We start from the raw sequence: 6433 nt of genomic DNA, 5'->3' as shown, positions 1-6433 counted from the left end.
GAGGGAGATTTACTCTGTATCTAACCCCGTGCTGTACCTGTCCTGGGAATGTTTGATGGGGACAGTGTAGAGGGAGATTTACTCTGTATCTAACCCCGTGCTGTACCTGTCCTGGGAGTGTTTGATGGGGACAGTTTAGAGGGAGATTTACTCTCTATCTAACCCTGTGCTATACCTGTCCTGGGAGTGTTTGATGGGGACAGTGTAGAGGGAGCTTTACTCTGTATCTAACCCCGTGCTGTACCTGTCCTGGGAGTGTTTGATGGGGACGGTGTAGAGTGAGATTTACTTTGTAACTAACCCTGTGCTGTACCTGTCCTGGGAGTGTTTGATGGGGACGGTTTAGAGGGAGATTTACTCTGTATCTAACCCAGTGCTGTACCTGTCCTGGGAGTGTTTGATGGGGACGGTGTAGAGGGAGATTTACTCTGTATCTGACCCCGTGCTGGACCTGTCCTGGGAGTGTTTGATGGGGACAGTGTAGAGGTAGCTTTACTCTGTATTTAACCCCGTGCTGTACCTGTCCTGGGAGTGTTTGATGGGGACGGTGTAGGGGGTGATTTACTCTGTATCTCACCCCATGCTGTACCTGTCCTGGGAGTGTTTGATGGGGACAGTGCAGAGGGAGATTTACTCTGTATCTAACCCCGTGCTGTATCTGTCCAGGGAGTGTTTGATGGGGACAGTGTAGAGGGAGATTTACTCTGTATCTAACCCCATGCTGTACCTGTCCTGGGAGTGTTTGATGGGGACAGTGTAGAGGGAGATTTACTCTGTATCTAACCCCGTGCTGTACCTGTCCTGGGAGTGTTTGATGGGGACAGTGTAGAGGGAGATTTACTCTGTATCTAACCCCGTGCTGTACCTGTCCTGGGAGTGTTTGATGGGGACAGTGCAGAGGGAGATTTACACTGTATCTAAGTCCGTGCTGTATCTGTCCTGGGAGTGTTTGATGGGGACAGTGTAGAGGGAGATTTACTCTGTATCTAACCTCGTGCTGTACCTGTCCTGGGAGTGTTTGATGGGGACAGTGTAGAGGGAGATTTACTCTGTATCTAACCCCGTGCTGTACCTGTCCTGGGAGTGTTTGATGGGGACAGTGTACAGGGAGCTTTACTCTGTAACTAACCCCGTGCTGTACCTGTCCTGGGAAGGTTTGATGGGGTCAGTGTAGAGGGAGATTTACTCTGTATCTAACCCCGTGCTGTACCTGTCCTGGGAAGGTTTGATGGGGTCAGTGTAGAGGGAGATTTACTCTGTATCTAACCCCGTGCTGTACCTGTCCTGGGAAGGTTTGATGGGGTCAGTGTAGAGGGAGATTTACTCTGTATCTAACCCCGTGCTGTACCAGTCCTGTGAATGTTTGTTGGGGAAGGTGTAGATGGAGCCTTACTCTGTACCTAACCCTGTGCTGTACCTGTCCTGGGAGTGTTTGATGGGGACAGTGTAGAGGGAGATTTACTCTGTATCGAACCATGTGCTGTACCTGTCCTGGGAGTGTTTGATGGGGACAGTGTAGAGGGAGATTTACTCTGTATCTAACCCCGTGCTGTACCTGTCCTGGGAGTGTTTGATGGGGACAGTTTAGAGCGAGATTTACTCTGTATCTGAACCCGTGCTGTAGCTGTCCTGGGAGTGCTTGATGGGGACGGTGTAGAGGGAGATTTACTCTGTATCTAACCCCGTGCTGTACCTGTCCTGGGAGTGTTTGATGGGGACAGTGTAGAGGGAACTTTACTCTGTATCTAACCCCGTGCTGTACCTGTCCTGGGAGTGTTTGATGGGGACGGTGTAGAGGGAGCTTTACTCTGTATCTAACCCCGTGCTGTACCTGTCCTGGGAGTGTTGATGGGGACAGTGTAGAGGGAGATTTACTCTGTATCTAACACCGTGCTGCAGCTGTCCTGGGAGTGTTTGATGGAGACAGTGTAGAGGGAGATTTACTCTGTATCTAACCCTGTGCTGTACCTGTCCTGGGAGTGTTTGATGTGGACGGTGTAGAGGGGGATTTACTCTGTATCTAACCCCGTGCTGTACCTGTCCTGGGAGTGTTTGATGGGGACAGTGTAGATGGAACTTTACTCTGTATCTAACCCCGTGCTGTACCTGTCCTGGGAGTGTTTGATGCAGACAGTGTAGAGGTAGCTTTACTCTGTATCTAACCCCGTGCTGTACCTGTCCTGGGAGTGTTTGATGGGGACGGTTTAGAGGGAGATTTACTCTGTATCTAACCCAGTGCTGTACCTCTCCTGGGAGTGTTCGATGGGGACAGTGTAGAGGGAGATTTCCTCTGTATCTAACCCCGCGCTGTACCTGTCCTGGGAGTGTTTGATGGGGACGGTGTAGAGGGAGATTTACTCTGTATCTAACCCCGTGCTGTACCTGTCCTGGGAGTGTTTGATGGGGACGGTGTAGAGGGAGATTTACTCTGTATCTGACCCCGTGCTGGACCTGTCCTGGGAGTGTTTGATGGGGACAGTGTAGAGGTAGCTTTACTCTGTATTTAACCCCGTGCTGTACCTGTCCTGGGAGTGTTTGATGGGGACGGTGTAGGGGGTGATTTACTCTGTATCTCACCCCATGCTGTACCTGTCCTGGGAGTGTTTGATGGGGACAGTGCAGAGGGAGATTTACTCTGTATCTAACCCCGTGCTGTATCTGTCCAGGGAGTGTTTGATGGGGACAGTGTAGAGGGAGATTTACTCTGTATCTAACCCCGTGCTGTACCTGTCCTGGGAGTGTTTGATGGGGACAGTGTAGAGGGAGATTTACTCTGTATCTAAACCCATGCTGTACCTGTCCTGGGAGTGTTTGATGGGGACAGTGCAGAGGGAGATTTACACTGTATCTAAGTCCGTGCTGTATCTGTCCTGGGAGTGTTTGATGGGGACAGTGTAGAGGGAGATTTACTCTGTATCTAACCCCGTGCTGTACCTGTCCTGGGAGTGTTTGATGGGGACGGTGTAGAGGGAGCTTTACTCTGTATCTAACCCCGTGCTGTACCTGTCCTGGGAGTGTTTGATGGGGACAGTGTAGAGGGAGATTTACTCTGTATCTAACCCCGTGCTGTACCTGTCCTGGGAGTGTTTGATGGGGACAGTGTAGAGGGAACTTTACTCTGTAACTAAACCCGTGCTGTACCTGTCCTGGGAAGGTTTGATGGGGTCAGTGTAGAGGGAGATTTACTCTGTATCTAACCCTGTGCTGTTCCTGTCCTGGGAGTGTTTGATGGGGACGGTGTAGAGGGAGATTTACTCTGTATCTAACCCCGTGCTGTACCAGTCCTGTGAATGTTTGTTGGGGAAGGTGTAGATGGAGCCTTACTCTGTATCTAACCCCGTGCTGTAAATGGCCTGGAAGTATTTGATGGGGACAGTGTAGAGGGAGATTTACTCTGTACCTAACCCTGTGCTGTACCTGTCCTGGGAATGTTTGATGGGGACAGTGTAGAGGGAGATTTACTCTGTATCTAACCCCGTGCTGTACCTGTCCTGGGAGTGTTTGATGGGGACAGTGTAGAGGGAGATTTACTCTGTATCGAACCATGTGCTGTACCTGTCCTGGGAGTGTTTGATGGGGACAGTTTAGAGCGAGATTTACTCTGTATCTGAACCCGTGCTGTAGCTGTCCTGGGAGTGCTTGATGGGGACGGTGTAGAGGGAGATTTACTCTGTATCTAACCCCGTGCTGTACCTGTCCTGGGAGTGTTTGATGGGGACAGTGTAGAGGGAACTTTACTCTGTATCTAACCCCGTGCTCTACCTGTCCTGGGAGTGTTTGATGGGGACGGTGTAGAGGGAGCTTTACTCTGTATCTAACCCCGTGCTGTACCTGTCCTGGGAGTATTGATGGGGACAGTGTAGAGGGAGATTTACTCTGTATCTAACCCCGTGCTGTACCTGTCCTGGGAGTGTTTGATGGGGACAGTGTAGAGGGAGATTTACTCTGTATCTAACCCCGTGCTGTACCTGTCCTGGGAGTGTTTGATGGGGACAGTGTAGAGGGAGATTTACTCTGTATCTAACCCCGTGCTGTACCTGTCCTGGGAGTGTTTGATGTGGACGGTGTAGAGGGAGATTTACTCTGTATCTAACCCCGTGCTGTACCTGTCCTGGGAGTGTTTGATGGGGACGGTGTAGAGGGAGATTTACTCTGTATCTAACCCCGTGCTGTACCTGTCCTGGGAGTGTTTGATGGGGACAGTGTAGAGGGAGATTTACTCTGTATCTAACCCCGTGCTTTACCTGTCCTGGGAATGTTTGATGGGGACACTGTAGAGGGAGATTAACTCTGTATCTAACCCCATGCTGTACCTGTCCTGGGTGTGTTGATGGGGACAGTGTAGGGGGAGATTTACTCTGTATCTTACCCCGTGCTGTACCTGTCTTGGGAGTGTTTGATGGGGAGAGTGTAGAGGGAGATTTACTCTGTATTTAACAACATGTTGTACCTGTCCTGGGAGTGTTTGATGGGGACGGTGTAGAGGGAGATTTACTCTGTATCTAACCCCGTGCTGTACCTGTCCTGGGAGTGTTTGATGGGGACAGTGTAGAGGGAGATTTACTCTGTATCTAACCCCGTGCTGTACCTGTCCTGGGAGTGTTTGATGGGGACAGTGTAGAGGGAGATTTACTCTGTATCTAACCCAGTGCTGTACCTGTCCTGGGTGTGTTTGATGGGGACGGTGTAGAGGGTGATTTACTCTGTATCTAACACCATGCTGTACCTGTCCTGGGTGTGTTTGATGTGGACATTGTACAGGGAGCTTTACTCTGTAACTAAACCCGTGCTGTACCTGTCCTGGGAGTGTTTGATGGGGACAGTGTAGAGGGAGATTTACTCTGTATCTAATCCCGTGCTGTACCTGTCCAGAGAGTGTTTGATGGGGACAGTGTAGAGGGAGATTTACTCTGTATCTAACCCCGTGCTGTACCTGTCCTGGGAGTGTTTGATGGGGACAGTTTAGAGGGAGATTTACTCTCTATCTAACCCTGTGCTATACCTGTCCTGGGAGTGTTTGATGGGGACAGTGTAGAGGGAGATTTACTCTGTATCTAACCCCGTGCTGTACCTGTCCTGGGAGTGTTTGATGGGGACGGTGTAGAGTGAGATTTACTCTGTAACTAACCCTGTGCTGTACCTGTCCTGGGAGTGTTTGATGGGGACGGTTTAGAGGGAGATTTACTCTGTATCTAACCCAGTGCTGTACCTGTCCTGGGAGTGTTCGATGGGGACAGTGTAGAGGGAGATTTCCTCTGTATCTAACCCCGTGCTGTACCTGTCCTGGGAGTGTTTGATGGGGACGGTGTAGAGGGAGATTTACTCTGTATCTAACCCCGTGCTGTACCTGTCCTGGGAGTGTTTGATGGGGACAGTGTAGAGGGAGATTTACTCTGTATCTAACCCCGTGCTGTACCTGTCCTGGGAGTGTTTGATGGGGACAGTGTAGAGGGAGCTTTACTCTGTATCTAACCCCGTGCTGTACCTGTCCTGGGAGTGTTTGATGGGGACAGTGTAGAGGGAGATTTACTCTGTATCTAACCCCGTGCTGTACCTGTCCTGGGAGTGTTTGATGGGGACTGTGTAGAGGGAGATTTACTCTGTATCTAACCCCGTGCTGTACCTGTCCTGGGAGTGTTTGATGGGGACAGTGTAGAGGGAGATTTACTCTGTATCTAACCCCGTGCTGTACCTGTCCTGGGAGTGTTTGATGGGGACAGTGTAGAGGAGATTTACTCTGTATCTAACCCCTGTGCTGTACCTGTCCTGGGAGTGTTTGATGGGGACAGTGTAGAGGGAGATTTACTCTGTATCTAACCCAGTGCTGTACCTGTCCTGGGAGTGTTTGATGGGACAGTGTAGAGGGAGATTTACTCTGTATCTAACCCCGTGCTGTACCTGTCCTGGGAGTGTTTGATGGGGACGGTGTAGAGGGAGATTTACTCTGTATCTAACCCCGTGCTGTACCTGTCCTGGGAGTGTTTGATGGGGACGGTGTAGAGGGAGATTTACTCTGTATCTAACCCCGTGCTGTACCTGTCCTGGGAGTGTTTGATGGGGACAGTGTAGAGGGAGCTTTACTCTGTATCTAACCCCGTGCTGTACCTGTCCTGGGAGTGTTTGATGGGACAGGTGTAGAGGGAGCTTTACTCTGTATCTAACCCCGTGCTGTACCTGTCCTGGGAGTGTTTGATGGGGACAGGTGTAGAGGGAGATTTACTCTGTATCTAACCCCGTGCTGTACCTGTCCTGGGAGTGTTTGATGGGGACTGTGTAGAGGGAGATTTACTCTGTATCTAACCCCGTGCTGTACCTGTCCTGGGAGTGTTTGATGGGGGACAGTGTAGAGGGAGATTTACTCTGTATCTAACCCGTGCTGTACCTGTCCTGGGAGTGTTTGATGGGGACAGTGTAGAGGGAGATTTACTCTGTA

The sequence above is a fragment of the Carcharodon carcharias genome (genome assembly GCF_017639515.1).
Source record: "Carcharodon carcharias isolate sCarCar2 chromosome 39 unlocalized genomic scaffold, sCarCar2.pri SUPER_39_unloc_8, whole genome shotgun sequence".
NCBI lineage: Eukaryota > Metazoa > Chordata > Chondrichthyes > Lamniformes > Lamnidae > Carcharodon > Carcharodon carcharias.
The sequence above is the reverse complement of the archived record's forward strand: the minus strand, read 5'-3'. Positions refer to the sequence as shown.